Source organism: Peromyscus californicus, unplaced genomic scaffold (assembly GCF_007827085.1).
Source record: "Peromyscus californicus insignis strain IS unplaced genomic scaffold, ASM782708v3 Scaffold_10__1_contigs__length_136768540, whole genome shotgun sequence".
Lineage (NCBI taxonomy): Eukaryota > Metazoa > Chordata > Mammalia > Rodentia > Cricetidae > Peromyscus > Peromyscus californicus.
Window position 1 is genome coordinate 59,623,660 of NW_026294391.1, and position 27,474 is coordinate 59,651,133.

The 27,474-nt window shown below is 42.1% G+C and overlaps 1 long non-coding RNA gene across 22 annotated transcripts in view; it reads right to left on the reverse strand.

Annotated features, from left to right (window-relative positions):
* The window catches only part of LOC128107960 (uncharacterized), a 58,299-nt gene that overhangs the window by 23,895 nt on the left and 6,930 nt on the right, over window positions 1-27,474 (reverse strand). For 9 of the 22 annotated variants that reach the window (XR_008217260.1, XR_008217265.1, XR_008217257.1 and 6 more), the window contains exons 2-9: window positions 26,897-26,986; window positions 18,424-18,526; window positions 17,584-17,723; window positions 16,347-17,323; window positions 15,015-15,115; window positions 12,043-12,143; window positions 8,848-8,957; window positions 7,952-8,027 (exon numbers count right to left, since the gene is read on the reverse strand). This is a non-coding gene — a long non-coding RNA (uncharacterized LOC128107960). Of the gene's footprint in view, window positions 1-2,849; window positions 2,991-4,122; window positions 5,875-7,951; window positions 8,028-8,847; window positions 8,958-12,042; window positions 12,144-15,014; window positions 15,116-16,346; window positions 17,328-17,583; window positions 17,724-18,423; window positions 18,527-20,488; window positions 20,621-26,519; window positions 26,596-26,896; window positions 26,987-27,474 lie in introns of those variants that run through there. The other 13 variants (XR_008217264.1, XR_008217276.1, XR_008217275.1 and 10 more) reach the window with 10 other exon arrangements.

Consider the following 27,474-nt stretch of genomic DNA (forward strand, 5'->3'; position numbering starts at 1 on the left):
AGAGGAAAGAAAAGGAAAGAAAGTGTCTCCAAAACATTCCTATCTTTCTTTTTGGCTGACCCATCCCAGAGTGTTGCATTGAACCCAGGTCTTTCACAGACACTGGGCAAGTGCTCTACCAGTTGAGTTACAAAGTTCATCACAGTGGAAATTTAGACTCATTTTCTGATAGTCCTAAAGAACATTAAAAAAAATAAGATCGGGGGCTGGAGAGATGGCTCAGTAGTTAAGAGCACTGACTGCTCTTCCAGAGGTCCTCCAGAACCACATGGTTGCTCACAACCACCTGCAATTAGATCTGGTGCCCTCTTCTGGCCTACAAGAACACAAGCAGGCAGAACACTATATATAATAAATAAATAAATCTTAAAATAGAAAAAAAGAAAATTCCTAGATTTTTGCCATGGAATGAAGAAGAGAAAGGAGACCCGACTATGCACACTTGGTGAGCAGCTGATTGCAGTAGCCTCCTAGAGATGACCACTCAAAGAGTTTATAGTCAAATGAAAGTCTTCATTGTCGTTGGCTGGGACAATACCCAAGTATTTGGGCACCTAGGAAAAGCCCTGAGTGTCCAGAGCACAAAGTTTTTGAAAGCAAAATCCATGTTCTGGCATCATCTCAGTTGGCAGCTACAGGGGGAGTTCACAGAAGCAGGCAGTTAAAAAAGTCACTAAAATAAGCTGTTACCTGGAGGGGTCCTGAAGAGGCAGGAAGTCACTAAGATAAGCCATTACCTGGAGGGAATCCTGCAGAGGCAGTGAGTCACTAAGATAAGCTTACCCACAGAGGTTCCTGCAGAGGCAGGGAGTCATTAAGATAAGCCATTACCAGGAAGGGGTCCTGCAGATTCAGGCAGTCACGAAGATAAACTATTACCTGGAGGGGGTCCTGCAGAGTCAGGCATTCACTAAGATAAGCCATTGAAGGAGGGGGTCCTGCAGATCCAGGGAGTCACTAAGATAAGCCATTCCAGGAGGGGGTCCTGCAGATTCAGGCAGTCACTAAGATAAGCCATTACCTGGAGGGGGTCCTGCAGAGTCAGGTGGTCTCTTAAGATAAGCCATTACCTGGAGGGTTCCGGCAAAAGGCAGGCATTCTCTAAGATAAGTCATTACCTGGAGGGGTCCAGCAAAAGGCAGGCAGTTTAACAGTCACTAAGATAAGCAGTTACCTTGAAGGGGTTCCTGCACAAACAGTTTAACAGAAGGTAAGATAAGTTACCTAGGACATCCTGACCTTGGGTTTCTAGAATAGAGTTGGGTAGTTTTCCATAAGATTTTCCATCAAGGAAGTCAAATTCTACTTAAACCTGGAATGCCCTCAGCAGGAACACAAGATGGAGGAACCATATTTAAAACAAAGTAAAATCAAACAAACAATAACAACTTATGTTCACTAGAAAGTGAATCTTTGAGAGATGTGAAAATTGCTGCAACAGAAAGTTTTAAATTCAATTCAGAATTCAACAAACAATATCACTCCTACCCATGCCCAAATTCTTTTTAAAGAAATTTGAAAAAACAATCAAATAAGCATGGCTAAAGAAACCATTCTTGTAGCTAACTATGTATACACTAAACCCACAACTGGTTAGACAACCCCACACCCTCCCTCCCAAAAAAAGGGATCAGATTCAAGGACATTAGGACATGTACCCATAAGCTGGTCAACAGCCCAAGACTTTTCATACCACAAAATTTTCCTCTAACAAGGACAAGGTGACAAAATTCTATATAATTTAAAGTTGCAAAACACAAAGACTTGCAATACAGCTCAATGGGAGAACACTTGTCTAGCGTGTGTGAGACCCTAGGTTTAATCCTTAGCATCAGTGAATAAATAAATGCACACAAGTTAGGTATGGTGGTATACACTTGTATCTCATCTTTGGGAGGCAGAGACATGAGGATCAGGAATGTAAGGCTAGCCTCACCTACCAAAGCAACTTTGATGCCAGCTTATGTTCCAGGATGCTATGTCTCAAAAACAAAGTAGACAAAAAGAAAGAAACAAAAGTCAGCTAATGGAGTAAATGGATATATGAAAGAAAACAAACACTACACTCCATGGAAGAATCATGAAAGGGTTCAGATCAAGTTATGAACCAATTTGCAAAGGAATGACTCAAGAGCTATAAATCAGCAGAAACTATTCGTCTACAGTAGGGTAAAAAGGATGAGGAAGTGAGTTAGCAGCAGGGGGAAAGCGAGACAATGCTAGGAGAACAGGGTTGCAGAGCTATCTGTGAGGCTGTCAAGGTCCAAAGACAGTCAGATATGACACCACCCCGAGGCTGGGTTGCCTTTCAGGTTTTAAAGCAATTCAATAATATTAGTTATACTTACATTAACTGGACTGTTTTAGGATGAAGCAAGTTTGATTTATACACAGGGAGAAAAGACATTCACACATAACAAACAACTGTAGAAAATGGCCGAGACCTGACAAATAGGAATCGCCATAGCCACGGTCTCAGGGAACATCACAAGCCTTGAGGAATCAGTTTGAACAACTGAAGACACTGGACAGCAATGAGAGCTAAAGCACAGTCTAGACAGAGAAAGACGCAGGAACAAGAAGGCCATGCCCATAGATCACAAAAAAAGCTCCAGTGAGGAGTGAAGGAAAAACCTTCACATGGAGGTAAGATCTTAAGGAGACAGTATGACGACACCTGTCGGCAGCAGAGGCAAGGTGACATGCACAGAGAACCAGAGACAAGCTGAAAGTCATGATACTACATAAGAGACAAATTTCAGAAACTTAAGCCTGCTCCTACAGTGACATATGGAGTGAGAGGAATACCCTTTCAAATGGTGATAGGTAATTTTGGTTTTTAATCACACCTGGGAAGATGGCACCTTAATTGAGCAACTGTCTCCATTGGACTGGCCTGTGGCCATATCTGAGGGAATTCTCTTGATTGCCGAGTGATGCACAGGGCCAGAGCCCATTAGTCGTGCCACTGCTGGGCAGGTGAGCCTGGGCTGTAGGAGAAAGATAGCAGAGCAATGCAGGGGAACAAGCCAGTTAGCATTCCTCCATGGTCTCTTAATTTCCTACCTCGGCTTTAGTCTATGGCATGTAAGTTAGATAAACGCTTTCCTTCGCCAAGTTTTTTTGGACCATGATTTATCACTCTCAGAGTAAGCAAACTACGGCAGAAGGAATACAGCTACTTGGAATTATACTGAAGTAATACAATCAATCACTTCCACAACACAGTACAGGCCACTAATGACACCGGAACTCCCGAGGTTAGTTAGCTAAGACCTGTGTTCTCTGAAAGAAACAAAGAGAAACCCTGTGATATGGAAACAGGTCATCAGTAGCCACAAACTGGAGGGAAAAACTGAAGAGCTAAACGCATGTCATTTGAGAACAGTAACATCTCTAATTCTGGTGGAGTCTTGAGAATCACTGCAGGTTTCGAATCAACCCGAGCTACCCAGTGAGTTCTAGGCCTGGGCTAAAGAGCCAGAGCCTCAGAAAAGAAAACAAACAACAATGAAAACAAATGAACAAACAAAAAACTTCCAACATTTTACAAAGGTGGGGCTGGAGACATGGCTCAGCAGTTAAGAGCACTTTCTGTTCTTACAAAGAACCCAGGTTCTGTAATTCCAGTGGTAGGTGCCTAACACCCCTTTTCTGACCTCTGAGGGCACTGCACACATGTGATACACTTACATACATGTAGGCAAAACACTCACAGAAAATAAATGTATCTTAAAGAAAGTTATAGCAGAGAATCAGAGTCATGAACATTGGAAACAGAAATACAGGTTATAAGAGCAAAACGTAGTAAAACAGGTGTGGGCAAACTGCAGCCTCCACACCAATAAAGCTGTTATAAAATATATAATAAAGGCCAGGCGGTGGTGGCGCACGCCTTTAATCCCAGCACTCGGGAGGCAGAGCCAGGCAGATCTCTGTGAGTTCGAGGCCAGCCTGGTCTATAGCGCGAGATCCAGGAAAGGCGCAAAGCTACACAGAGAAACCCTGTCTCGAAAAACCAAAAAAAAAAAAAAAAATATATATATATATATATATATATATATAATAAAGCTTTTTATAAAATATATAATAAAGCTTTTTATAAAAGTTTTTTTGGAACACAAATGGACTTACGTGTTTATGCACCGCCTATATTTGTTTTTGTGCCACAACAGCAAAACCCATACAGCCCATAAAAATGAAACTATAATACCTAATATGAAAACTTTGCAAATGCCCATGAAAGCATAAGCCAGTGGTAGCAAAGCTGAGCAGACAATCCAAAGAAAGAGGAGCTGGGAGAACAGTATATTATGTTAGAAGCAGAACACTGGAGAGATTCTGAAACTCAGTACTACTGAGGTCCTCACAAATACCCTTAGTGCACCTCCCAACCCTGAATGTGCTAGACATTAAGATAACTAATTATGGGGGGGGGGGCACGGGGTGGAGAGATAGCTCACAAGGTAAGAGCACTGTCAGCTCTTTCAGAGGATTTGAGTCAATTCCTAGCACCCATATGGAGGCTCACAACTATCTATAGCTCCTCCAGTTCCAAGGAATCCAACACCCTCTTCTGGCCTCCAAAGTACCAGGCACCCCTGAGGTGTGCACACATATATGTAGGAAAACAACTAATATAAATAAACATTTTAAAAAAGAAAATGACACTGGGCAGTGGTATCGCACGCCTTTAATCCCAGCACTTGGGAGACAGAGGCAGGCAGATCTCTATGACTTCAAGGGCCAGCCTGCTCTACAGAGTGAGTTCCAGGACAGCCAGGACTACACAGAAAAGCCGTGTCTCGAAAAACCAAACCAAAACAAAAAAAAAACAAAAAAAACAAAAAACCCAAAACAAATAATAATAATAAAATAAATAAGAAAACTATACACCAAATCCAGAAATAAGTCACAAATCATGGCACACATTTTTTTTTTGATTTATTTATTTTGTACACAGTGTTCTGTCTGCACACCAGAAGAAGGCACCAGATCACATTCTAGATGGTTGTGAGCCACTATGTGGTTGCTGGGACTTGAACTCAGGACCTCTGGAAGAGCAGCCAGGGCTCTTAACCTCTAAGCCATCTCTCCAGCCCCATGGCACACATTACAATTCCAGGCACGGGGAGTGGGGTTGAGGCTAAATTAGGACAATTCCAATTTTCAAGGAGTGCCTGGGCTATAGTAGAGTGAGTTTAATAAGAGCCTGGGCACCTCAGTGAGATCTCATCTCAAAAGAAAATGTCAAGAGAGGGTAAATATGTGGAGCTCAAGGGCAGACTGCTGTTTCACTAGCATGTACAAACTTAGTAGTTCACGAGGCCCTGTGTTCGATGCCCAGAACCATTGAAGTGAAAAAATAGCCCTGGGCCTTTAATCATAGAGTGTAGAAATAGGAATGAGAAATCCAAGGTCATCCTAGGCTACACATTGAGTTTAAGGCCAGCATGGGTTATGTAACATCCTGTTTTTTGGGGTAGGAGGGAGAATAGGTTCAAAATATAGTATATGAAATTCTCAAACAATTAATAAAAATGTCATTTAAAAAGAACCCATTCCAAAACAACATAAAAATTGCAAAAATAAATGGATTATAAACTACAGGAAATTATACTTATGTTCATCTTATAAAAACTAAGTGGAAACTGGGCATATTATTAGTGGCATATACCTGTAATCCTAGTACCTGGAAGGAGAAGGCAGAAGGATTATGAATTGAGGTTGGACTGGACTAAGTAGCAAAACATTGCCTCAAATAAAAAAGAAAAACAAGCAAACAAAAATCTAAATACACAGGCAAGAAGTCGCAAAGAAAAGGATACTAGGGCTAGCCACGTAAGGATCTGTAAGGTAGGCCACACAAAATATCTGAAATAGGAGATAATAAATTTCAATATAGGACCAAGCCTAGTGGCTCAAGCCTTAATACCAGCCCTTAAGAAACTAAGAGGAGAGAACTGCCATGAGTTTGTGGCCAGCATGGAATACATAGTGAGATCCAAGGCACCCTAAGCTATGATACCTTGTCTCAAAAACATCAAATAAAAGCAAACAATTGTCTCCAAAGCTGATCATTTCCATCCCATGTCTTAAACCCCAATAAAAAGTCAAATTCACAAAAACAAATCAAACAGAGTTGCAACTCAGTCTAAGAAACACAAATTGATAGCCAGGCAGTGGTGGCACACGTCTTCAACCCCAGCACTCATGAGGCAGAGGCTGGTGAATCTCTGAGTTCGATGCCAGCCAGGACTACAGAGCGAGTTCCAGGGCAGCCTGGGCTACACAGAGAAACTCTGTCTTGAAAAACCAAACCAAACCAAACAAACAAAAAGGAAACTCAAATTGCCTAACATGCTTGAGACCATGCATTGCAAGAGAAGTTAAGGAGGGTCAAGGAGATGGCTCAGTGGCTAAAGGCACTAACCATGTAAAAAGATGGAGTTAGTGGACCTATCTGTAAAGCCAGCACTCCAAAAGTACAGACAGTAAAACTTCGTGAAGCTCCCAAGCGAACTAGCCTGGAGTGCACAGCAGTAAAAATGAAGACAAGCAAACAGCAGAAACAAGAGAAACTGCCTCAGTAAGACAAAAGGGAAAAAAAAACCTCTTGAATGTTGTCCTCTGCTCTCTGCACACACTGCATACAAGTGAGCATCTGTACTCACTAACTCATTCACAAATACAAACAATAAAGAGAATAATTTACAAAATAAATGGAGGCTGGGCCTGGTGGCACATGCCTTCATCCCGAGCACTTGGGAGGCAGAGGCAGGTAAATCTCTGAATTCAAGGCCAGCCTGGTCTACAGAGCTACTTCTCGGGCAGCCAGGGCTACACAAAGAAATCCTGTTTCGAAAAACAACAAAAAAATTTTTAAAAAAGGAATAAAACTCAAAGAGCCAAAAAACACTATGGCTGTTTTATTTCATTAGGAATCAATTGCTTTCACAAACAGTAAAAAAAAAAAATTTTTTTTCTTTTCTTGTTTGTGGTATTTTGGAGAACAGAATTACATAACATAGGACATGCTGGACTCCATCTTCCAGTGATGTTCCAGCCTCAGCCTTCCAATTTCTGGCATTATAGGCACGAACTACTACATTTATCTTGCAATTGGTGAATTTTTTCAAAAAACACTTAATATGGCTTACTAGAGTCAATGTGGAATGTGGAAAAATGGTTACTGTCATATTCATTAGAGGGACTGTACACTTCTTCAAATCTTAGGAGATAAGCATGATATTGAACAATTGACCTACAAGGATGCTAACTGTAGCATTTTCTATATAAGTACAATTAAGAGAGCAGTTTGGGCTAGGAGCGTAGCTCAGTAGAAGTATGCTTGCCTAGCTTGTAACAGTCCTGGATTCGATCTGCAGCTCAGAAAAGGAGGAAGGCAGAACAGTAACTAAGATGAGTCGAAACTGCAAATGTAAATTAATGTCCTCTATTCATACAGTGGATACTGTGTGCCATTTTAAAAATGATGCCATTAAAGCATATTTAATGGCATGGCATATGTTTGAGATCTCCTTAGTTTGAAAAAGCAGGCAAAATCCATATCAGTAATGATTCCATCAAATGACAAGTCTTTCAACCTTCCCCACCCAAAATTGGAAATAAAACACTAATGAATTTAAAAAAAAAGAATAAAATTAAAAATAGCAAATTTAACAGACGGAATTCAGAAGCCTTGGGAAGTAGAGTTTTCCCAGAAATGTAAGGCTAGCTCAGTCTTAGAAAAGCTATTGAATACAACAAATACCACAAAATAGCCAAAGGGAAAAGGGGTAATTTTTTTTCCTTCCTTACTCCTTTTCTTCAGTTGAGATGAGTCTTAACTATGCAGCCCTGCCTGGATCCTCCTGGCTCAGCCTCCCAAGTGGTGGCATTACAGGCATGAGCCAGCAAAATGCTTCTTCCATTGTCAACTATCACTTACCTAATGGAGTGAGATACCTGTTCCTTTGTCCATGTCTCCGTCTGAGATATTCACGGACGCATTACTCCTCAGAATCCTGAAAGTCAAATATAGGGACTGACATGGTAAATCATCCAAAGCATGGTTCCTAACTTACCTACCAGGACAGTGTTATAATCAAAGAAAAAAATTCAATATAATAAGATAAAATGTCCCCACAGGCTCATGTGTTTGAAAACTTGGTCCCCAGCCAAGGATGACTTGGTTACGGTAGTGTTTTTTTGAGAAGTAGGTTAGTGGAAGAAGACCTTTGAGGGTACTAGCCCAGACTTTCTACTTCCCCCATTCTCTGCATCAAGATGTAAGAAATAGTACCCAAAATTGCCAAAGCAGTAGAGGAAGCATCAACCATTGCCCACTATGTTGGACTGTGTTTTCTGAAACTGTGAGCCAAACAAATCCTTACATGGGCTGGCAAGTTGCCTCATTGGGGAAAAGTACTTGCTTTCCCATCCTTGGGATTCATATGGTGAATGTAGAAAACCAACTTCCCAAAGTCCATGTGCACCATGCAATGTGCATACTCACATACAAAATAAATAAATTAAAAAAAATAACATAAAAATCCTTCCTCCCGGGTTGGGCATTTAGCTCAGTGGTAGAGCACTTGCTTAGCAAGTGCAAAGACCTGGGTTCGATCCTCAGCTCTGAAAAAAAAAAAGAAAAGAAAAAATCCTTCCTCCCTTAAACTATTTCTGTCAGGTAATATTGTCAAATAAGGTATGCAGGGGTGGAACTATCAATCATTGGTTGAGCACTTATCTAGCATATTCAAGGCGCTAGGGCTAATTTCTAGCATGCAAGAAAAATAATCATTTGTAAAGTCGTGTCAATGATTAACCAGGGAAAAATCTCACCAAAACCATTATCCTGGTTTTGAGCTATATTGGACGGATTTTGAGCCATCTCAGAGTGCCTCTAACATAGTCCTTCACTGTGTTTCTTCTTTATTGAAGATTGTCATGGGCTGTAAGAAAATAAATGAAGCCACAAGAGCAAAAATGATCGGAGTGCATAGAAAACAGCATGAGCCTCTCGCCTGGTCACTCAAAACGTTCAGATTGCCTAATCCACCTGTACATAGACTAAATGTGGAATGATACCAAGATCAGCATGTCCCCTGATCAAGAACAGACAAAGTCTAAACATGTTTCGTATTTATAAAAATAACTAAGTGGAGATGGCTTAGGATGTAACTCAATTGGTGGAGTGCTTGGCTAGCACACAGTACGGCCCTGGAAGCCATCACCAGTACCACATAAACTGGGAATGGGGGCACATGCCTGTAATCCCAGAACTCACGTAGTGGAAGCAGGAGGATCCAAAGTTCAAAACCATCTTCCACTATACAGTTGAGGTCAAGGACAGGACAATACTTGGAAGGTTGAAGAAATAGGATGATCAGGGTACTCAAAGTCATTTTAGGTTAAGTAGGGAATTTGAGAACAGCCTGGGCTACCGAGAGACTGTCTCAAAAAACAAAAAAGAAACATAGGACTGGGACTAGGATTATCTCAGGAGTTGAGCATTTACCTAGCCTGAATGAGGCTGTGGATTCAGTCCCACAGCCACGGGTGTAGGGGTGGGGTCAGACAAAAAGAAAAAAAAAATCTCCTCTTTACAACAAGATTAAGTAAGTAGGTTCAAGGCTGGAGAAATGGCTCAGCAGTTAAAACCACTTGCTGAGCCAAAGGGTGGTGGTAGCGCATGCCTTTAATCCCAGCACTCCGGAGGCAGAGCCAGGCGGATCTCTGTGAGTTCGAGGCCAGCCTGGTCTCCAAAGTGAGTTCCAGGAAAGGCACAAAGCTACACAGAGAAACCCCGTCTCGAAAAACCAAAAAAAAAAAAAAAAAAAAAAAAAAAGACCACTTGCTGGTCTAGAGGACCAGATTAACCTCACAACACCCACATGGCCGCTAACAACCATCTGTAACTCTAGTTCAGGAGATCCAAGTCTTTGTCAGGCACTATATCCATGTGATACACAGATACTACATGCAAGCAAAACACCCATACACATAAAACAATGTATTCCAAAAGAAAAAATGAAAAGAAAGCAGAGGAAAATTCACCAAGCCTCAACCCTAGATGATGAACGGCAGTCAAGTAAGGGGATGCTGAGAGTCGAAGTAAACGTCTTCCCCATGGTCACACTAATTTGTTGTCTAACTTCAAATGCTCAGTCTGGAAAACATATACATGAGCAGCTTGTATTTAGGAACACACCCACCCACACCCACACCCACCCTAATTAAAGAAAGAGCTATGAACTGGAAAGAAAGTGGGAGGAGGAGGGACATTTGATAAGACCTAAGGGCAGAGAGGGGAGGAAACGCTAAAATTATAAAATTGTATTATATACTCAAAGGAAAAGAAAGCAGAAAATGGAGTGTGGTGGTCCATGCCTAGCCATTACTTCCAGCACTGAGAGGACAAGGCAGGAATATCTGCGATTTACAAACAAGCTTGTCTACATAACAAGATCCTGTCACAAAGCAAAACACGTAATAAAACATGGGAGCTTGGACATGACTCATTGGTTATGGGCTCTGGCTGCTCTTCCAAAGGATCAGGGTTTGATTCACAGCACCCACAGGCATCTGTAACTTCAATTCTTAAGGATCAGATCCACTCTTCTGCCCTCATTGTGCACCATGCATGCATGTGTGAAAAACACTCATACACATAAAGTAAACATAAATAAATCTCAGAAAATGACAAAAAGCTGGGCAATATGGAGCATGCCTGTAATTCTTGAACTGGAAAGAGGCATGCCAGAGGATGATGTGTCAAGGCCAGCCTAAGACACACAGTAAGGCACTGTCTTTAGAAAAAATAAAAATTAAAAAATGACTAAATAAAAATGGAGCCGGGCATAGTAACTCATGTCTTTAATCCCAGAACTTGAAAGGCAGAGGCAGGTGGATCTCTGTGAGTTTGAGGCCAACCTGGTCTACAGTGAATTCTGGGATGGCCAGGGCTATACAGCGAAACTCTGTCTCAAAATACTCCCCGCCACACACAAAAGAGACTGCCTCAAAAATTCAAAATGGGGTTAGGGAGATAGGTTGGGGGGGGGAGCTAAAAAGCACTTGCTAGGCAAGCCTGAGGACTGGAGTCTGAATCCCCAGGACGCAAGCTGGCTGTGTACTGTGTGCATCTATAATCCCATTCCCATAGGAGGAGATACAAGCTGAAGGGCCAGCTATAGATGGTGGTAAATAACAAAGAAATCCGGTTTCAGACCAGGTAGAAGGCAAAGATGCCATTCTAGATTTACCTCTGATCTCTCTGTGTCCACATAGACACATATACATGCACACCCACCTGCACACAAAACATAACAGTGAGGAAAATTCAGTTCTGGAGACAGGGTAAAAGGATTTAAAAAAAACTATCAGGAGGCTGAGACAGGGTAGAGCAGTACCTACCTGCCAGCCTGGTCAACACTAAAACCGTGTTTCTAACAAACAACAAAAACACACAAATGAATGCTGCAAAGACAGATAGCTAACTTTTTTTTTGGTTTTGAGACAGGGTTTCTCTGTGTAGTTTTGGTGCCTATCCTGGATCTTGCTTTGCAGACCAGGCTGGCCTCGAACTCACAGAGATCCACCTGGCTCTGCCTCCCGAGTGCTGGGATTAAAGGAGTGTGCCACACTGCCTGGCTGCTAGCTTTTTTTTTTTTTTTAAGAATGCAAAAAATAGCCACCTTTGATCCCAGCACTTGGAAGGCAGAGACAGGTAGATCTCAGTGTGTTCAAAGCCAGCCTGGTCTACAAAGTGAGCTCCAGGACAGCCAAGGCTGTTACACAGAGAAACCATGTCTCAAAAAACCAAACCCAAAGCAACACCCTCTGCTCCCCACAATCCAAAAAATGTCGTGCAGTCTTGGAAATTCTACTGCCATGAATTTGGCTGTCTTAAACCAAGGAGGTATTCTGCTTTTACAAGGTCGTTTTATGATGTCTCTATAGAGGCCATTCTTTAACAGTGTGTTGTCGATGTGTGTTTAGGCCATGTGCCACAGTGTAGATGGAAGGCAGGCAAACCTGAGGGCCTTGGTTCTCTCCTTCAGTTGTATAGGTTTCAGGGGACTGGACTCAGGTTGTCAGTTTCGGTGGATGACAAGCATCTTACCCACTGATCCACCCTATGAGGGAAAACTGTATTTTAAGACCCTGCTATAGAAAAAATTGTCACATTCATGCAAGGGCATCTTGGCTTATAGCCAGACACTATCATACTTTTATTGAAAATTCTTCTATCTATGACTATTTTTAAGACAAGGTCCTATCATGGAGCTTCAACTGGCCTGGAACTTACTCTGTAAATCATGCCCAAATTCAGGGCTCCACCTGCCTCTGCCTCCCTGGTGCTGGGATTAATGGCATCAGCCACCATGCCTGGCCTACCTATGACTATAATGAATAGTTTACATCTGGCATTAAAATTCTAAAAAGTTAGTCAGGGCATGCACCTGTAGACCCAGTTAACCAGGGATACTAGGACCGAACTCTTGCCCATTTCAAGAGCAGCAAGCCTTTTTTATTTTTTAACCCACTGAAACATCTCTCTAGCTCGCATACAGAGCTTTTTATGTAGGTGTTGAGGTCTGAAACTGCATAGCAAGTATTCTTATCCACTGAGCCATTTCCTCAGCTCCCAAATTATAATATTTTAAAATGTAAAAATTGGGCTGGTGTCCAGTGGTAGAGTACTGGTCTAGCATGCCTGGGTCCCCAACCCAGCACTGCCAATGACAAGATTTCAAGACTGGTGCCAAAGGCCTTTAATTGCCTGTAATTCCAACTACTTTGGGAGGCTAAGGCAGAAAAACCACAAGTTTAATTTGCTGGGGCTACAGAGTGAATTTAATATCAGCCTGGATAATTAAGTGACATCCCTGTCTCAAAATGAAAATAAATAAATGGATCACTGGTAAAGTACTTGACTACCATGCATAAGGCCCCAGGGTCAGTCTCTAGCAACACACACACACACACACACACACACACACACACACACACACACACACACACACACAACAAAACACCTTAAATAAAAAAATGGGGCAAGAGTTGGGGTTGGTGCTTAAAAAAAGATGGCTCATTGGTTAAGCTGTTTTTCCTGACATTTGGTTGCCCGCACTGATGTGGTGGCTGAAAACTGTCTGTAACTCCAGTCTTAGGAGATCCAGCCCCCTTTCTTCTGGACTCCACCATACATACATGTGGTAGACACATATGTAGGCAAAACACCCATACACATAAAATAATAAAAAAAAATTAAAGACAATGAGGGGGCTGTGTGGTGCAGTGATAAAGCAGACACACGGCCATACATTTTACCTTCAGCATTCTGGGAGTAAGGAATTGGGCTCAGAACGAAGTTCACTGGTAGACTGTTTGCCTAGCATGTGTGTGAAGACCTAGGTACAATTTCCAGAACCACAGGGGGAAAATTGGCTGTCGGTGTAAGCTCAGAGACAGAGCATGTTGCTTAACATGAGTGTTGAATCATCAGCATTGGGGGTGGGAGAGGGCAATGGGAATTATGCTTTTAAGTCCTAATTCTACCATTAATTAGAAAGCTGACTGGGGTTAGTAACCTTACCATCTCCATGACAAAATACCAGAGAAAACAACTCAAAAGGAGGAAAGATTTATTTTGAATCACAGTTTCAAAAGGTTTAGTTCATGCCAACTGGCCCTGCTCCCTTCAGCCTATGGCAAGGAAGATAGATCATCATGACAAAAAGCACAAGGCAGAAAGCAGCTCATGATGAAAATAGAAAGGGGTCCTAGCCACAGTCTCTCCTTCAAGGCCACACCCTCAACTTCCTAGCATAAAACCCATCTCCAAAGGAATCCTGTGTTACATTTGGAAACCAAGCCTTGAGCAAATGAACCTTTGCTGGACACATAAAAATCCAATCCTAAGCGGCTAGAGAGACGGCTCACATGTCAAGAGTACTGGCTGTTCCTCCAGAGGTCCTGAGCTCAATTGCCAGCACCAACGTGGTGGCTCACAACCATCTGTAATGAACTGCGGTGCCCTTCTGAGTTGCAGGGATACATGCAGGCACAACACTGTATGTGTAATAAATACATCTTTTTTTTTTTCCCAAATCCAATCCTAAGGTGGGCATAGTGGCACAACCCTTCAATTTTAGCACTGGAGAGGCAGAGAGAGGCAGGCAGATCTCTTTTGAGTTCAAGGCCAGCCTGTTCTACATAGTGAGTTCCAAGACAGTCAGGGCTGTGTAGAGACATCCTGTCTCAAAAAACAAACAAACGCCGGGCGGTGGTGGCGCACGCCTTTAATCCCAGCACTCGGGAGACAGAGCCAGGCGGATCTCTGTGAGTTCGAGGCCAGCCTGGGCTACCACGTGAGTCCCAGGAAAGGCGCAAAGCTACACAGAGAAACCCTGTCTCGAAAAACCAAAAAAAAAAAAAACAAAAAAAAAAAAAACAAACAAACAAAAAAAGTAAAAACAACTGTTCCGGTTTTTGGTAAAAATTCAAAAGAGAACTTTCATGTTTAAGTCTTATACTAGATGCTCAATAAGTGGTATCAAGCAATAAAAACCCAATTATCACATATTACATGTGCATGTACATACATGTTATAATTTCTAAAATTTTTTAAGAGCTGTGTGTGAAGGTGAATACCTTTAATCTCAGCACATAGAAAGTTCCAGGCCAGCCAGGGCTACATAGTGCAACACGGTCTCAAAAACAAAAACAAAAACAGAAACAAACAAGAAACTCCTAGGTTACAACTTTTGTAAACTTAGAAATAACTGGCTTTTAAAACTCCTCCATGAAGAGAGAACTATACAGAATAAATTAGTTCACTACAATGAGGCATATAAAGCAGAGTTCATTCTGTATACATAGTTCAGTCTGAAAACACTTTCATTTTTTGAGACTGGTCTCATGTCACTGAGACTGGTTTTGATATCCTGCTTATCCTGAATTCAGACCCTGAATGCTGAGACCACAGGAGTGCACTACCATACCCTGCTGTGTCGATGTGCGTTCTTGATCTTCATTTTCCTGGGACGAAATTCAGAAGCAAACTGATCTCAACTTGTAGGATCAGCTGTAAAAAGCAAGTACCCTAGAAATAAAATGAGAAGAGGATTTAACTTACAGTGAGAATGGCCAGACTTCCTGAAGAGGCCAGATGGTAATATTTCAGGGTCTCCTGACCACACAGCCTGCACAACCACTGAACTATGTTATAGTACAAACGACCCTAGACAATAATGAAGATGACTGTGTTCCAACAAAACCTTATTAAGCAGGAGTTTGGGGGTCTGGTAGTATAACTCAGTGGCAGAGCACAGACATGAGCATTAGGTACCTAACACAAAACCAAAACCAAACCAGGAGCTTTTGCCATCTAGCTAACTTCCCTTGGGAGCCATTTCAGCTCTTCTGGTCCCCAGCAGTGGTGATGAGACAAGGAAACATATGGTTTCCTCAAACTGTTCCAGAAGGATATAGCGCAGTGTCAGATAACCTATGTTTAGAAATGGCACTCCTGGAGCTCCAGGAGTCCAATTGGCGAGAGAGGAGAGATTATATGCGCAAGAGATATCGAGACCATGACTGGAAAAAGCACAGGGACAAATAGCCAAACTAGTGGAAACACATGAACTGTGAACCAATGGCAGAGGAGTCCCCATGGAACTGGACCAGGCCCTCTGGATAAGTGAGACAGTTGATTAGTTTGAACTGCTCAGGAGGCCCCCAGGCAGTGGGACCAGGACCTGTCCTTAGTGCATGAGCTGGCTTTTTGGAGCCTAGGGCCTATACTGGGACACTTTGCTCAGTCTTGGCGCAGGGAGGAGGGGACTGGACCTGCCTCAATTGAATGTACCAGGCTGGGCTGACTCCCCAGGGGAGACCTTGTCTTGGAGGAGGTGGGAATGGGGGGTGGTTTGGGGGGGAGTGCTGGGGGAGAGGAGGGAGGATGGGGGAATCCGTGGCTGATATGTAAAATTAAATTAATTATAAAATAAAAATATTTATACAAAAAAGAAATGGCACGCCTACATAAAATGCATAAATAAATAAAAACTAGAAAAAAATGGCATTTCTGTCAGGTGGTAGCGCATGCCTTTAATTGCAGCACTTGGGAGGCAGAGGCAGGCAAATCTCTGTGAGTTCAAGGCCAGCTTGGGCTACGGAGTGAGTTCCAGGGAAGGCTCCAAAGCGACACAGAGAAACCCTGTCTCAACACCCGCCCCCCCAAAAAAAGAAATGGCATTTCTAAGAGTCTCCCTAACCAAAAGTGAGGTCAAAGTCCGGCTTTATTTCCCTACTTACCTTACGTACTGTGTTACCTTTATCACTGATGGGCGTCGCCTCCTCTTCTCTTTTGAGGTCATTCACTCATAGGATCTGGCAAACTTTACAACATTTTTTCAAAGATATCTTCCTCAGAGTCAGAGATACAGTTCAGTGGTAGAGCAATGGTTTTGTATGTCTAAGATCCTGGGGGTTTGAGTCCCAGCAACCATTAATTAAAAAAAAAAAAAAAACATTTATAATCTATCCAAAAAAGGAGCAACAAAAAGGTTGTCTGTCACTGTCTATGATTTTCCCACACTCAGCTGGATCAGCCATCCTTTTGTAAAGAAGCAATGGCAGGGGCTGGAGAGATGGCTCAGAGGTTAAAAGCACTGGCTGTTCTTCTAGAGGTCCTGAGTTCAGTTCCCAGGAACCACATGGTGGATCACAACTATCTATAACAATATCTGGCGTTCTCTCTCTTCTGGCATGCAGGCATACATGCTGACAGCACATTGTATACATATTAAATAAATAAATCTTAAAAAAGAAGCAATGAGGCGGGCGGTGGTGGCACACGCCTTTAATCCCAGCACTCGGGAGGCAGAGGCAGGCGGATCTCTGTGAGTTCGAGGCCAGCCTGGTCTCCAAAGCGAGTACCAGGAAAGGCGCAAAGCTACACAGAGAAACCCTGTCTCGAAAAACCAAAAAAAAAAAAAAAAAAAAAAAAATTAGTCATGTTTCTTTGTTGTGATTGTTTTGCTATGTTCAGGGTCGTGCTATGTAGTCTATGATGGCCTCAAAATGGCAATCTTCCTACCTCAACCTGCCTGGGATTACAGCCATTCCACTTGGCTAACATCATTGAATGTTATTTTTCACATCATAAAGGGAAAAATCCTGCTGGGTGATAATGGCACACACCTTTAATCCCAGTACTCAGGAGACAGAAGCAGGTGGATCTCTGTGAGTTTGAGGTCAGCTTGGTCTACAGAGTGAGTTCCAGGACAGCCAAGGCTACACACAGAAACTGTCTCGAAAAACCAAAATAAACAGAAATAAAATAATGGGGAAACCCCAATAAAACATTCATGATACACTATACATTTAGTATTTAGCCATTATCCTACCTCACAAAAAGGAAAGTCCCGTAAGGGCAGGGTCTGGTTACCAACTAGAATAATCTCAGGTAGTACTTACTATCTATGGAAGAAGGCTGGAATGCCACATGGTGACCACTTTCCTTTTGTTACCAAATGAGAAACCTCATCAAAAGTACTAACAACTTACCAAGGCTTTCCAACTGTCTCCCAAAGGTGTCCATGGAAACGGATATCCTGGTGTGCTGGTGAATTTTGAGCAGGACAGTCTATGGAGCAGGTCTTAAAAGTTTATCTTCACCAATGACAAAATTCTGGCCTCCAGGCAACCTGCATGTTCAACAAGCATCCCAGGTGATTTGATATATAATCATATTTTCTCTCTCTTTTTTTTTTGAGACAGGGTTTTTCCGTGTGGTTTAGGTGCCTGTCCTGGACCTCACTCTGTAGACCAGGCTGGTCTCAAACTCACAGAGATTTACCTGGCTCTGCCTCCCCAGTGCTGGGATTTAAGGTGTGCACTACCACTGCCCGGCATATAATCATATGTTATCTCATGGTAATTATCATCATCAGGAAAATATGATCTTAGAAACTGTAATAGCCTGATAGCTCATGCTTTTACCAGGGATAAGGAGGCTGAGGCAGAAGGACTGCCATGTCTTAGACCTGCCTGGGTTACATATCCAGTTCATGACCAGCCCCCATACCCGCCAAATCCCAAAGTAGTCATAATGACTTTTAAAATGATAAAAAATCTTTCAGTGAGCATACAAATTTATTTTTATGTAGACATATTAGAATTCGAATCTACTACCATAACTAAAATCTTGGAAAATTTCCAATTTTACCATCTATAAAAATGGAAGTCAAAAAAGGAGGTTAGCTTCTTTCTTCTTTACTGTAGACTGAATATTTTAATCTATTTTCCATAATGGGTAAATGTGAAGTAACTGATGCCTAGTAAGACCACCTTCCCTGTCCCTACTCTTTAGCTAGGCAAGCCCAGTGGAGACACTGAGTCACTTACCCAGATTTTACCATGATTTCAAAACTGTATTCTTTAATAACCTCACTGGATCAAAGGGCTCAATGTATCTCATCACAAGCAGCATATTTTCTAACAGCATCATCTGGAGACAGGAACAAGAAACACATTAAGACAGAATAGTCAAGGTTTGAAATCCAACCTTATTTTCATTTTTTTCCTCCTTTGCCATCTACATAATCATACCACAGATTTCATTTTTCCCTCCCTTTGCCCCCTCTCTCCAGGGTACTTTCAAACCTTAGTTTACTTTCTGGCACAACAAATAATTGAATAATTAAATACATTTAATGTTTATAACTAAACCAGTATTTTTTTACTCTTACCATTTTGTATAATATTTAAGGTCCAGCCTTAAATTTATACAAATCCAGGGAACCTGGAGAGACACTACCAGTGTCGCAGGAATGAATCCAGTTGCTCGGAGCTCTTTAGTTCAACTCTCTCAGATGTCTCTTTATTTCCTTAGTTCCCTTCTTCTTGTTCTCTCAATTCTTAATTCCCTCTATTCCTCAATTCCTCAATCCTTCAATCTTCAGTTCCTAGTTCCTGTAATTTTTCAATCCTTCCATTCCTTATTCCTTCAATTCTTCATTCCCTCAATTCTCTGTTCCCTCCATTCCTAGTTGTTTCCAATCCTAATTCTCTCTCATCTTCAATCTCTCAATTCTCCATCCTTCGGTCCTTCTTCCCCATCCTTCAGTCCTTCCTCCCCATCCTTCTCTGTCTCCCTTCTCCAGGACTGGTCTATATCCTATCCCAAACAGTAATATCTTGTGTTTTGTATACAGCACAAGATTGTAGGGGTCCCTGCTAGAGGCTTTCTGGTAATTCTATTTGCAACCCAAAAGGGAAGAGATAAGAGTGGAGTCTGTTAGTTGTTGGGATAAATCAAAAAGGAATTTACGTGCTAGAAATATATCCTTATTGTGGTTCGGTGAAGGGATTACGAATGCATCAACTATAGACTTACAGGTGATAGGGTAGGAAAAGTCTGTAGGTCACTAGAAGTTAAAACTGTCATTTTTTTTCCTATGTGGCCAGTTTCCTGACAAGGCAGGGCGGGGGAAGAGTACTGATAGCTAGTCAATCTGAATCACAGCTTGAAACACCTGCTAAGGGGAAACTCCCTTTGATCTAAGAGGTTCTCTGGGTCAGTGAGAGAGAGAGGGGAGGCCTTGATTTGCACAAGAAACAAAGCTTGTTTGTCTAGTTGGTAGGCATTTGGCCTGTGAGACATGCATCTTAGTTTGGGTAGTTTTAAGGGGTCTAACAGATGGCCTGGTAGCTACCTGTTCCTTGCTTGTCTTTTAAGGCTTTGTTTGGGGTTGACTCTATCTTAGGAAGTAGCTCAAGGAGGGTATTTGCAAATGGCAGATACCCCAAAACAAATGCTAAAGAGGGGGCCTGGAGCTCAGAGGCAGAAGTTCTGTCTATGTGACTATCCAGGCGCTTTAAACGGAGACACACACACATACACACTTTAGAATTATGAGCACAAGGAATTCATAGCAAGGCACAACTGAATATTAAGCCACATCCTCTAGAGTTACAGACAGTTGTAAGCCACCATGTGGTGCTAGGAATTGAACCTGGGTCTGTTGGAAAAGTAGTCAGTGTTCTTAACCACTGAGCCATCTCTCCGGCCCCTCATTTTTGCTTTTTTTTAATCTCTTGACACTTTGTGCATGTATAGAATATGTTTTTTGGGTTTTTTTGCTTTGTTTTTTCGAGACAGGGTTTCTCTGTGTAGCTTTGTGCCTTTCCTGGATCTCGCTCTGTAGACCAGGCTGGCCTTGAACTCACAAAGATCCGCCTGCCTCTGCCTCCCAAGTGCTGGGATTAAAGGCATGTACCACCACCGCCCGGATAGAATGTTTTTTTTTATATAATTAATTTAATTTTACATATCAGCCACAGATTCCCCTGTCCTTCCTCCTCCAACCCCCCAGCCTTCCCCCCAATCTGCCCCCCATTCCCACTTCCTCCAAGGCAAGGTCTCCCCTGGGGAGTCATAGAATATGTTTTGATCACACTATCCCATTACCTTCTCATTCCCCTTCTATGTTCCTCATACTCCTTCCTAGAAAAGCCTCTTCTTCTTTCATGTTTGTTTTCTTAATGTGTAAAAAGTTGACTTGGGATAGGCAAGGTATCATAGGCCTGTAATCCCAGCATTCTGGAGACAAGGTAGGAGGATTATGTAGGAGACCAGCATGAGCTACAAAGAAAGACTGTCTCAAAAAAAAAAAAAAAAAAAAAAAAACCCTAAAGGCTAGAGGATTGAAATCAGGGGTAGACTGCTTGCCAAGCATGCATAAGATCAAATTTGACTCCTGGAACTCTGAAAAACAAAATAAGAAGTTAAATTAGGTAGAGGTACCAAGTAACTATAGTAAATTGTCAAATGTATGGAACTCTAACTCAGACCTTAATTTAATTCCAATCTTTCCTTGGAGGGTTCATTAGCCCTATGTTTGAATGGGAGACAAATGTGACTCCTTGGCCAACTTTCTATGCCTGGCAGTCTATGAACCTACATTCCATATCCCTGACCAAAATAACCCAATACAACCTGGGATGCTATCCCCAGCACAGAGGCAAAGGGGCTGAAAAAGCTCCAGGACAGCCTTAGGAACCCCATCTCAAAGGAACATAAGCAGAGACCGTAAAAGGTAACCAATCCTTCACTAGTTATCATCAGGTGACAGTACGGGATTCACAAAACCCTTGGTTCTGAAGAAAAAAAGCACTGCCATTCCTAATTCCATCCCCTTGCTGGGTATGTAGTAGTAAAAAACAGCAGCTGCTCAGTTTATCAAAAGCGGCTAGTCTTCTAATCTCCAAGACTCCTCACTGGTGGAATAGCTGGGAGGGAAGATGTCAAAGCAAAAGCCAAAGACCTCAAGTATCCATGGTTCTGGGGAGGCAATCCTACTGCTTCTTATGTTTACAGTTTCCAGGTGCTGACCATAAAAAGGACCGCAAAACTCTAGCAATTCAACAATGACTCAAAACCTAGGCTATTAACCTGTCATTAGATGTTGGCAGCACCAGCTAAAACTGCTAGGTTTCTTGTGTCTTCATGAGACAAAAGCAGTCCTCAACTTAAACCTCAGGAAGTCTAAGTAGCAGAGTCCTAGGGCTCAAGTTGAATAGTGTCACCCACCACCTACCAACAGCCAAACACCATCAGTTCTCTAGTCTACTAGTGGCCAGGAAACCTGACTGGAAGCTTTCCCCATAGGTGTGCAAAGTCTGGTGCCCAGCTGAACTGGGCGGGTGGCGGGGTGGCGGGGGTGGGGTAGGGTGGGGGGAGCATACACCTTAAAGAGTTTGAGCTCCCCCTTTCTTTTTTTTTTTAATTTTCTTTATTTTTATTTCACGTGCACTGGTGTTTTGCCTGCATGCATGTCTGTGTGAGGGTGTCAGATCCTCTGGAACTGGAGTTACAGACAGTTGTGAGCTGTCATGTGGGTGCTGGGGATTGAACCTGGGTCCTCTGGAAGAGCAACCAGTGATCTTAACCGCTGAGCCATCTCTCCAGCCCCGAGCTCCCCCTTTCTTAGGGAAACTAAAGGTGCTATTTACTAGATTAAGATCTGTGTAGCCATGAGCAGCTGCTGCCACTCCCTATTATTATAATGTGTTTAACCCATAGAGCCAAGGCTGGGAGAAGGAATGTGGACATGACCTAACAGGGAAATAAACGTTAAGTATAAACTGGAGTCTGTAAAATGCCTGCACTTGCACAGTTGGCAGTACCTCTCTCTGGAAACAAACAAACAAAAAAAAGAGCTTATTTCCACAGCTCTCTTCTGCCATGCTCCAGGCCAGCTCTTTTCTAAATGAATTTCGCCAGCTTCCAAGTCCTGCAACCATCTTTTTTATACTCCACTTCTGTTAAGGTTGCTCCATTGAAGAGTCAGATGCAAAAACCCTAAAATCTTAAAACAAACTCGGCTTCAGGGAACAGCTTTGTGTACCTGAATCCACCCAAGTCCAGTGCCTTGAGTTAAGATACCTAGCACTGCCAACCAAAAATAAAAGCTCATCTGAGTGCCAGTAGAGACTGAGGGTCTGGTCAGTGTTAAGAGTACCAAGCTGAATGCATACAAGGCCCTGCTCAACCCTTTGTTATGTAAGAAAAAGAGACCCACAGTTCTATTAAGGATAGAAACAAAGCCATCCAGAATTCTAAAAAGTGTAACATGTGAGCTACGTTTGTCCTAACTACTTTCATGGGTAACTACGAACAGGAGCTCTGATTTTATAAAAGTTAAACCAACTATATTTACTCTTCTACAGTCATTTTCTGAAATTACTACAGTAATCTAAGACAATATTCATCTATGAGACATTTCCTTTGTTTTGAAGCAGGGTTTTAGGTAACCCAGGCTAGCCTTAAACTCTATGTAGCAAAGATGACTTCCGACTCCTCATTATGCTGCCTCCACTTCCCAGGTGCTAGGATTCCAGGCATGGGTCACCATTATCAGATTATTACCCTCTTTTTACTTATTTTGTTATATCCCCTTTCCCAGTGAGAAATCATTTCACACCCTTAGAGATTAATAACGGAAAAACCTCTTTAATAGTGCTCATCTAACTCTGGCTAATGCTCAGAGAGGAGCCCACCTTGAATAGATTTTACTAACTTCTATAAACCTTAGGCTTAAGCATTCTACATATGCTGTCATCCTTAAAACCTCTTTTAGGTCCTGGGCCCAGGTTGCACTTTGAACAATATAAACAGAGCCTAGAGATTCTGCCTGGCCACTTGGGCAAAGAGAGATTTACACAGCAAAGACAGTGCCAGGATTATTTCTTTCTCTCTTTTCTGTTGTGGTGGGGGGCAGTATTTTTTTTGAGACAAGGTTCAGGCTGGCCTTGAACTCAGAGATTCCCCTACCTCTGCCTCCTGAGTGCTATGACAGTGTGTATTTCTTTCTCTCTCTTTCTCTCTCTCTCAGAATTATTTCTTTTTTTTTTTTTTTTTTTTTTTTTTTTTTGGTTTTTCAAGACAGGGTTTCTCTGTGTAGCTTTGGAGCCTGTCCTGGATCTCACTCTGTAGCCCAGGCTGGCCTCCAACTCACAGAGATCCGCCTGCCTCTGCTTCCTGAGTGCTGGGATTAAAGGCGTGCGCCACCACCACCCGGCTCAGAATTATTTCTTAAATATACCAATGTTTTCTTCTCAAGTAGTTGTTACCCAGGGTGATCTTCCCATCTAGTAGAATTGAGCTTTTCCCCAGAGAGAACCTGGGGCTTTACGGAAAGGCAGGATTTCATGCTGGTTATGTTCCTGCACTGCCCCCTTGAGCTGCCATTTAGGGAATGCCCAAAGAACTGGTTTAAGTCAGGATTGTCTCCTTTGTTATGGTGACGGGCCTTAAAGGGTGGACAACCCTGGTGAATAAACATTTACACCCTAGCATCCTAAGTTTCTGCTGCTCTCTAACAGGCTTGTCTACCTACTTTTCTTTTAGAGGCAATGCTCCCTTAGCTAATTCTACTTTGTGTGAATTAGTTACTTTACTAAAAGGAGTATCGATTTTAGCTAATTCTACTAAGCAAATCTATTAGTAAACCCTTTATAACAGTTTTATTACTTTGAGTTTCTTCTACATTGATTTATTTTTGAGATAGTTTCTCACTAATGTAGTCTTTGCTAGCCTAGAACTTGCTGCATAGATCAGATTGGCCTTGAACTTCTAGAGATCTGTCTCTGCCTTCCAAGTGCTAGGAATATTTCTAACTTTAATGGCTTTTTTACTGTGCACAAATACACAAAAGATTATTTAACAGAATTCCTATCCATAAATAGGTTTTACCATTATTTACTGCTATCAAAACTGTGAACACGCCCATCCTTGAAACTTTTTTATATATCCCTAAGTACATGCTTGGAAATATATACACGTAGCAATGAACATAAACCTTTATTATAAGAGAAATAAAAAGATGACTATGACATGGTTTTTGCCCTTCCATTTAAATTAAGGTGACACTCACAGAGGTCACCAGAGTTCAAGATAAAATTAAACAGCGTTCTGGATTGTGCTCTTTTCTTTCGTCTATGTGTTGTTTTGTTTTTGAGACAAGGTTTCTCTGCTGAGTCCCGGCTATGAGCACTGTTCGCCTGAACTCAGAGATCTACCTGCCTCTGCCGACCTGGGAGAATGCTGTGCGCCACCACCTGCTGGCTTTGAACGCTTCTCTAATTGATCAAAGGAAAGCTAGCAGCAGGTGAGCTTAAAATCCTATTACTAGAATTTCAAATGCTAATTACACCTTCATTGGTATTTTATTTTAGACTTTTATCCAGTAGCAAGTATTTAGGAAACCATTTGCCCCAGAGGCAGAAAAAGGATGAAGCTTGTCTACTACAAGGTACTGGGCATGGTTTAACACCTTTCCTTTCTCATAGTATTTTCAGCGAACAATGACCAGGAGCCATTCTTTCAAAAGCAAAATGCCTGCTTATCTATCTAGCTACTCTAATCCTTTCTGGGAGAATCTGCACTTTGTAGTTAGGCTATACTAATCAATATTCATCTCAGTTTGGAAGATACAGGTTAAGAATCAAAAGAAGCTGTTTTTTTTTTTTTTTTTTTTTTGCACCCTGATAAATCAGATACAAAGAGATTAAAACAGAAAGTTTTTGTTTTGTTTTTGAGATTAAGTTTCTCCATGTAACAGTCCTGGCTGTCCTGGAACTCACTTTATAGACCAGGCTAGCCTCGATCCCAGAGATCCCCTTGCCTCGGCCTCCTGAGTGCTGGGATTAAAGGTGAACGCCTCCTGGCACAGAAAGATTTTTAAAACCCAACAATCAGGAATAAATAAGATAAAGAACAATACAATTTTCATTATAGCTGGGCGGTGGTGGCGCACGTCTTTAATCCCAGAACTCGGGAGGCAGAGGCAGGTGGATCTCTCTGAGTTCGAGGCCAGCCTGGGCTACCGAGTGAGTTCCAGGAAAGGTGCAAAGCTACACAGAGAAACCCTGTCTCGGAAACAAAACAAAACACCAAAAAAATTTTTTTTCATTATAAATCTAGGAATTAGGCATTCTATGTGGGTACTTGAAAACATTTATAAATGGTAGAAGAAACCCAGCAAGTAGTTTGAAGAAGAAAACTGTTAGGCCCATCCCCATTTTACCTCCAGAATGAGCTCATCACGATATAAGCCTAAACAATGTTTCTCCACATTGGTTTTCTTTTGATGCAAGGAATGATTGATTGAGTAAGCCCTTGCAGCCAACACTGGTCCAGATCTTCAATCTCAACCCCCATTATGGTGGGTTTTGTTACTTTTAATGTTTGCTTTGGTGATGGTGATAAGTCCAACTTAGGGCCTTGGACTCCCACAAAGCTACACCCTGAGGCAGAGTTTGTTTTAAGTTTTTTACCTTTCTTACATCTGCCTTATAGATCTTTAACTTTTCGGTGTAGCAAAATGAATGACAACAGACTCTTAGGGGAGACCACCAAAACAGTGCTTTTGCCTTGGGCCGGGGGCAGGCTCTAAACTCTTATTAATACCCCACCCAGCTGGCTAGCAGAATAAATCTGAGTAAGTGAATTACTTCACACTCCTGGCTTCTCTGGTTAAAAATTGGCAACTTAGATCAGGCTTCCTCTTAGCACACCAGCTCTGGTCTCCCATCTCTAGCTGCTACTTCCACTTTCCATGGACCCCAACTGCTCCTGTGCCACAGATGAATCCAGTTCTGGCACCAGCTCCTGCAACAAGATCTGCTATTTTAAGTGCACCCAGGAGTGCTTCTACAAAGAAGTTTTGTAAAAGTGCAGCAGTGGCTCCTGAAGAGGAGACATCTCTGCAACCAGGTATAGAGAATGTATATAGACTTGTGTTTATTTGTTTTTGCTTTTACAACCCTGACCCAACCTCCATACCTCTTTTTATAAAGCATGTAACTGATAATAAATGTGTTGACTTGATTTAAAAAGAAATTAGTGCGTTAAAAAAAGGTTAGGGGCTAGAGATGGCTCTGGCAGTTAAGCGCACTGGCTGCTCTTCCCCGCACGCAAATGGTGGTTCACAACCTACTGTAGCTCCAGTTCCAGGAGACTCAGGATGTTCTTCTGGTATTGTAGGGCACTACAGGAACACAGCACACACATACCTGCAGGCAAAACACCCATATTCATAAAAATCAAAGTTAAAAAACAAAATTAGCACAATCAATTGCCAGGCCAAGTGGCTCATGCCCGCAATCCTAGCACTTTGGAGGCTGAGACAGGAGTTTGAGGCCAGACTGGCCTACATCAGACCCTATCTCAAAAAAGTAAAGTCTTGTTTTTTGAAAAGGAGGGGGGAGTGATGATGTAGTTCAGTCGGCAAAGTATTCATTTAACACGCAGGAAGCCCTAGGTTGTGCCGCTAGCACTGAATAAAAACAATGAAACAGGAATGGTGGTACAAACCTGTAATCCCAGCACTTGAGCAGAGACATGGGGTAAGTGCACTCCTCCTCAGGCTCAAAGTCAGACAGCTAGGGTTCTAAGAAAGCAGATCTAAACAAAACAAAGCAAAAGCTTTAGTGCCATCTAACAGGAGATACAGCTGTAATTCATTGGGACAGCACTTAGCTAGAATGTCTAGCATGTACAAGGAAGGGCCTACTGTCTATCTCCTGGCATTGCTAAAACAAACAAAACCAACCATAGCGACCAAAGTCTAAATATTTGTCTCAGCCTACTTTTCTGCCTTATTCCAAAGTCCTTCCTTTCTGCATTCTCAGTGCAAATTCATGGTGTGTGGGGGTGGGGGGGAGGCAAGTGGGAAGGCATTCAGGTTTGCCATGTCCACATGCTTCAAGTCATTATGGAGGATATATTAAAGGGGAAGCAGGCCATCCTCTTGCAGTGCACTCAATAAACTATTCTTCCTGGAAGAAAACAAAAGAAAAAATGAATGTCTAGAGTTAGTGCTCAAAAGCAGATCCTGAAGGACAGTTAGTAACTATAAGACGCTGAGAATTTAAAATCTCTCAGAATATCTG